This window comes from Mastigoproctus giganteus, chromosome 14, assembly GCF_048544385.1.
Source record: "Mastigoproctus giganteus isolate SK-2022 chromosome 14, ASM4854438v1, whole genome shotgun sequence".
Classification (NCBI taxonomy): Eukaryota; Metazoa; Arthropoda; class Arachnida; order Uropygi; family Thelyphonidae; genus Mastigoproctus; species Mastigoproctus giganteus.
In genome coordinates, this window is record NC_143588.1 from 73739649 (window position 1) to 73747037 (window position 7389).

At 39.9% G+C, this 7389-nt stretch overlaps 1 pseudogene; it reads right to left on the minus strand.

Moving 5' to 3' along the window:
• Nucleotides 1-258, minus strand: part of LOC150075245 (acetylcholinesterase-1 pseudogene) — a 53164-nt pseudogene extending 52906 nt beyond the window's left edge.
• Nucleotides 259-7389: the final 7131 nt, after the last annotated feature.

Here is a 7389-nt window from a genome sequence, read left to right on the forward strand (position 1 = left end):
CGCCTCCTGTTCTTGTTGTATTTTAGCGTATTCTCGCTTGCTATTTATTTTTTTGCTAAGATTTACTTCCATTTCTTCAACTCTAACTCTTCGTTTAGTAGACCTGCGTATCGTGATATCTGTACCCACCAAAGTTGTTTTGATATATTTGTCTAGTTCGTCAAAGTCCAATCTATTATCTAACGACTCAGCAATATAGATCTTGAGTAAGCGAGGGTTAAACGAATCAACAGGCAAGACACTTAATGAAGTAACCATCGCTTCCCTGTGGGGGGTTGGTTAGTAGAGAATAGATGGCTAGATTCTGGGGGGATAATATTTTTTCTTTTTTTTTTTTTATTATTTATTTCTTTAATAATAAATCATTGTTAACCTTCCAGACCCACCTCTTTTAACTTTGTATTTCTCAATTAAGTTTCCCCCTTAATTTACCTCCCCTCCACGTTAACACCTGACTTGTATACTGCACAGAAGATCACAGGTTCTGGGGGAATAATAGTTCGTGTATGTCTCCTCTGGACTGGCTGAGTGTTCAGAATGACTCAATACTACACATGATAAACATATACAAATTTGTTTATTTCACAGTATATACATAAAAGAATGGTATCATACAACATCAATTGGTATAATGTTAATAACTGGCATTATATGTGTGTTAAGATGTAAAATTAATAGCAAATGATATAATATGTCTCTTCGTGTCTTTCTGCTTTTTCTCCTTCTTGTTTGGTTACATCTCATAACATTATTTTTGCCTTCTAACAGTTAAACTTCCCAACTGGAATTACCTCAGTGGGCTTAACACCTCTATGGATAGTGTCCTAGATTTATAAATCCCCGCTGTAATCTTTCATTAATTTATCCCTTCCAAAATAATTCAATCTTAATATCTTGTAACGTTTCTAGTACATAGAACACCTTTACATCTTAACTTAGAACATACCAGTCTCAAGTACATGTATCTAAATCTTCCTTGCTTTAACTTATCCTTGAGATGAAGTACATACGTCTATGAACCCTTTTCTTCCTTTTATACTAATTAATACCAAATCTACTATCAACTAAATAAACATTTTTCTAAAGTCCTTCTCTTCAAATCTACTATCAACTAAATAAACATTTTTCTAAAGTCCTTCTCTTCAAATCTAGCTTAAAATTATTATCTCGTACTTACATATTAACTTAGGGAATCACTCTTTACACTACCTTTTCTCAGTTCAGGGGCGACTCATCATCGACAGCATAGGGCATCATCAGGCTCCAACTGGAAGTATTCATCGGCAAAGGAACTGCTGCTCTTCTACAGGGATTCTCCTACGTTCAGGAACTCGCTCTTCTTTCCATACGGCTATTAAATAAGTTGCTCCGGCCTGCTTTTTGGGCGTCTGATCAGTTCGACGAAACTGGGAAGCATAATAGGATTATCAGGACTCTTCTTACTGCTTTATTAAGAAGCCTGGCTATGTAGCTCTTCCTTATCGTTCTATGGTGAGGCTTTTCGATCCTTTTTACTCAGCTCCAGCATAGGTGTTTCCATCTTTCAAGGATTATCTCCTTCCTATTTCAACAACTCTTAAACAGCATCTCCCACAACTCATTACTCTGGCGATTCTCCCGGCACTTCTCGGGATTTCTTTCCAGTCGCACATCACTCAGGCATCTCCACGGGAACTCTCCAAACTTCCACACTGCCAAAACTCACAACTCTCCCAAAAAACTCCTAACTCTTTTCCCAGTCTTCCGTCTGCTTTTTGTTTCAGCCGCTCATTCTATTTTGATCCAATCGTCGTTCGTTCTCCATCATCTCATTATTCTCATTCGCTCTCTCCCACTTCTTCCGTTTTTTCTTGGCCCTTCCCTCTCCTGGGGTAACTTCCTGTTTACGAAATTTTCATCAACTTCGATGAACTACAGGGCGTCTAGAAATTTCTAGATATTTCCTTGTGATCATTCCCGATTCACTTACCGCCATTAGTCCACTCTGTTTCTTCTCTACCGCTCCTTGAAATTAGTAAGTGCTCAAGGAGTCGGTCTGTTTCAAATAGCGGCAGCCATTTCTACATAGTGTATATCGCATCCAGGGTTTTCTTCACCCTCCTAGTTCTTAAAATCTTCCTCTCCACAAGGGGGAGTCGGTTCCCTTGTTCTTTCTTCCAAAGAGCTGCTCACTTTCTGTTTATGCGACCATGAACTGGCCTTGCGGTGCTCCCTTTGTACTAGTGTTCCAGTGCTCCCATTGTCTTGTGTACCGTCCTGCTACCCCCCGTTGTTACGTTAATCCTCCCCTACTTGACTGTATGGTACGGAGCGATCGCAATCTAAGCTTAAAATCATCCTATGTAAATAATATTATTTACTATATACATCTTTTTCTTGTTATGTTATAATATTTATAACATAACCTTCGCTAGGATAAGTGTAAGAATTTTGTTCTTACATCCCTTAGTTTTCCTCTTATATCTTCAACCTCTTGGCTCTCAAAGACCTTCTTCCCGCAGAATTTCAACTGATGTTCGCTGGGTTGGTACATAGGCTGCTGGAAGATCAGAGATAGAAGAGGAAAAGATTCTTAGTGGCATGGATGTTGGAAGCGCCACACGAGGATCGTCCCCAGGGTCAGGTCGATAGCCAGGATCCATTACAGATTCCCGACTCTTCCCAGTCCTCCGAGCTTCAGCACCGGTGGCACTCCAAGCCGTGTACTTTCCCCTGAACAGTGTTCGCACGGTTGGCCAAGGTTGTTTAATTTTACGGGAAGGGAGAGAGGAAGAGACAGATGTAGGAGTAGCACTTACCGTATGAACCTGCAAGAGGTTAGAAACCTACGCGGCATTTTTCCCACGGCCTTTTATGGCCTCCAAAGTACGACGAGGGAACTTAGAGTGCAGAAGCTGGTTTAGATTTCTTCTTCCGGCAACTCGAGGTTCGACCTCCGCATTGGCTAACATCGCAATCTCCTCTTCAGACCAACGAACATGTAGACGTCCCACCTCGATCTGTTGGTTATGTTCTATCGGATGTCCTCGCTTGACGTGAAGACCTAATCCTGTCTTGATTGTGAACGACCTTTAGCAAAACTGCCAGTGAAAGGATGTCCCTGGCGCAGTTAGGGCTCCATCTCCCTCCTAGAGGGCTGCACAGCAGCATAGGGTGGCGCAGGATTGTCCGATGCATGAGGCAAAGGATCAACCTCTTTTTCTTTATTTATACTTGTAACTGGATCTGCGAACCCTTTTGGTTAGTTGGCCCCATAGGGAGGAATAGCGTGTACTACTTTCGCCAGGAGAACCTGCCCAGCCCACACCACGAGGAGGTAGTGTACTCTTGATTTGTGGCAGATGTCAGAACCACTTTGTGTGCCAAAGTGGTTCTTACTGCACATAACGGTTCTAATGTGAAGAACCGTTAGTGCCGCATAATGCCATTACTGTTGATTGTTTAATCGGAACTGTTCGGATAATCGTTTCACTAGCAATTGGTAAATGATTGCTGAAGCTTATAGGGAAATTAATATTAAAGGTATTATGAATAATATTTATAACCCCTATCATTCATTATATTAGATCTCATAACGGCATTTCACCCTGTTAACGTCATGGGTTAAATTAATTTTCTTTCGCCATTTATGCTATTAATTCTCAGTGGATACTGATCACACTAATTAGTAATTGGGCCTTAATCATTAAAAATCATCCACATAGAATGGGGCTTATGATAACTCTCCTTCGATGAGGAGGATCTGTGTGTTAGCGCTTATTTACAGCAATTTTTATTTTATAAACAAACTCCCAAACTTCATGCCTAATTATTCAAACTTTTCTTCAGAACTCTTCGACTCATTTCATGTTCCAAGTCTTCGACTTCATTTTGTTTTCATTGGAATGAGTTAAGCCTTCTTGATTTGTAACAATACTTCTTGATTATCGTAACAATACTTTGTAACAATACAAGACTTCTTGATTATCGTAACAATACAATCGCAACAAGCCTTCTTGATTCTTGTAACAATCAAATTAATTGATAATGAAACAATTTGATGATAATCATCCTAGATAAACAGACATCTTTTTCTCAGAATTTATGCTAGCAAATGAAAGTTAAATATGGAAAGCCGTTTGTGGATAAATGGGTAAATATTCAATATAATTTATAAGCGGGTATAAATATTATTAGAGTGAAAAGGTAAAATTGTCAAATTGGTTTCATTATAATTAATTTCTTTTAATTTTTTAACTAGAAATTTAGGTTTTATTTTTTTTTTTTTTTTTTAGCATTATGTACTTGTTCCAGGCAATAAAGCAATAATAAAATTTTAGTTTAAGGACAGTTTGTATGTCCAGATCATTATATTCAATATTCACGCAAATTATGACAATATTATAGATCATTCAATCCAGATGGCTAGTCAAAAGAAATTCTGGGAATCTCTTTTTTATAGGATCCATAACGCTTTAGGACCTAAAACAGCAAAAATGTAAAGATGGGTCTGTTTCCGAGTTGCAGCCATTTTTCGGTTCCAGCAGCTATCTGTATACGTTTACAGCAACTGCTCAAATGACCTCTGTGCTCCTGAATAGAAGCCTACAAACGCCTCATCATAGACCAGACCCGTTTCAGGTGTCTGTTAGATTTGCTGGTGTCCTTGTACCACACGTTTGTGGAGCATTTCAATTCACTACAGTCTTTATCACCAAAGAGGTTCAATCCTCATCCTGTGTGCCAGATGCAGCTACGTTTGTACTCAACGCATTTCCGAAATTAGATGAAATTCCAGATTTGGAACTTCACCTAGAAAACCAAATCATATCAGTGGTTTTCAGTGTCTGTCCGCTTTCTTGGAGTGTTTTTGACCACAAATATACCATCCTTGAACATACAAAAGCGCTCCAGATTGTCTTTGAAGAGTTATGAATAGGCGACAGAAACGTAGCAATTTATCTTCTTGCAGGCACTTATCCACCACCGTGCACAAATTTGAACACCCAACTCAATGTCCATCATGTACCCATTGATTGTCCCAAATACAATAGTGACCGACAAGCTATTTATCTCATTTCCGCGACGAACGCTTCTTTCAGTATTGCTGATCCCCTAGCAGATACACCACAGGGCCAAAATTTTAACTTTCCTCAAACGGATAAAACTTTACAACGCAGTGAAAATTTGAACGACATTTATACACATAAAACTGTGTATTTAACATTACCATAGGCGCATTATGGCCTTGTAGACCTTGACCCATAAAGTATAAAAGCAAAGGTTCTCATGGTACCTAACAGATGGCAGCACGGGTATTATACTTGAGACAGGGGGTTGAGCAGACCGAGTTGTTTTTCTTATTTAACCGATAGATGGCATGACGTGAACCAAAATACCGTTGTTGATGGAAGAAGTTTAGCTGCAAATACGAAACAAAAGCAATAAAGATGAACAATAGAAATTATTCTTCCATTCATTAAAGGAAGAGTAAACTTGGAATTAAGCAATGAACAAGCTCTTGGATTGTTTGATAATCCAATTAATGAAGAGGAGTGAATCATATGAACAGATTGGAAAAAGATTTAACTTTCTTGCCGATTTGACACGAAATAAATGAAGAGTATTGTAACCCTTTTCACCCCTCGACGAATAAATTTAATATCACTTTGTTTTCATTGGGATGAGTTAAGCCTTCTTGATTATTGTAACAATACAATCGCAACAAGCCTTCTTGATTATTGTTACAATATAACAATACAAACTCTTTTCCAGGTTCTTGTTCAAATGCACATTGTATTCTGTTGTTGCTTTTATTAAAAACATTTTACCTCATCAGGCATTCCAAGTTCGTGTAGAATCCACTAAAATCTCTGGATCGCCAGTTCTTTAAGTGAAAGAATCTTTATTGAATTTGGCATTTTAAAAGATTTTTCTAGCCTCTGTCTTAGACGTAATCCCCCCGTTTCTGTAAAATCTATTCCGTTAGACCAAGAGGAGGGAGCACCTCCAGGATCACTTTAAGTTTTGCCATCATATTGGATTCCATTATGAAAAAACTTCCTCAGGAGGACTGCTGGAACCCGCTGATGCTTCATGTCTCAAAGATCAACATGTAAAGCTTGACAAACTTCGTGCACGAACTGCTTGATGGCAGCATAACACTCAGAAGCAAAAAGATTGTTGCTAGGCAGTCAACCTCCAAAACGACATCCGAAACCACGGCAGAGATTTCGAGAGAACTGCGCATTGGGACCACCTTCGACAGCGGGCAGGCATCCCAACTCAATTTTTACTTGTATCGCATACAAGGGACTATGGGTTCTAGTTATTACTGTTCTGTAGGTCTTACTGGAGCATAATTTTTCACAGTTTACTTGAAACCGGTTCAGCTTTTCTATTGTATTAAGCGGGAACGTCCAGTTAAAGTTTAAGGAGATTAGGTTGGACCAGAGTGGTTTGAGTTGCAGATTGCATCTGACTTTGGCGCCTCCCTAGCCAGGTGGGCAGGAGCAGCAGTGTGTAGCACACTCTTCTTGATTAGATCGGGGTTCGAGCCCGTCACCACCAAATACGGAGGATGCAGAAAGGTCAGAGAATGACCACCGCATATTCACGGAGCAATATGGCCTTAGTTGCTAATGCTCATAAAAACCAAATAACAAACAAAACAAAGCATCTGACTTTGTGGGTGCGAGATGATGCCTGGTAGGACTGGTGCATCATATCTACCTGCAAGTAAATTGGCCAGGATATCAATATTTGTCCTGATGACAGGCTTCCAGGATGTCCAGTCCATATTTGCATACAGAATGCCTCAGTGAAGGGAAATTGGAAGATCCGATTTAACCACCCAAGAAGCCATTATTCTATGCTTAGAAAGTTTTGACGTAAGTTTCTGGAGCTGATGACCAAATCACTGAAGCGTATAAGGCAACCGGGGAAACAAATTGTTATGAGTTAACCCCTGGGGATTCCCAGGCTGCCCTCTCTCATTGAAGAAAGAAGACTGGTAATCACAATTAAGATGCTGGCCGGCCTCATCACATCTTCATTCTGGGATCTCTGTGGCTGGAGGAGTCTATCTGCCCAGCTCAGAGTCACACCGAAAAATTGTCCTCTTCATTCACGCCCCCACTTATCAGATCGCTTCCTACCTTACCAGATGCTCAGATGAATTCAGGACATCACACTCTACCAGTCTGATGGCCGTTCCTGGATGTGGAAATGCCAGGAAAACAGTTCCTTCCTGATTGTATCCTCTCAACAATGACGTTTGGTGGAGGTAGTGTCATGGTATGGGGCTCCTTTCATGGTTTGGTTTGGGCACATTAGTGTTTATCGACAAAACCATGAATACTGTGCAAAGCTTGTCATCTCGGGGAAACATTTGACTAAACATTTGACGAA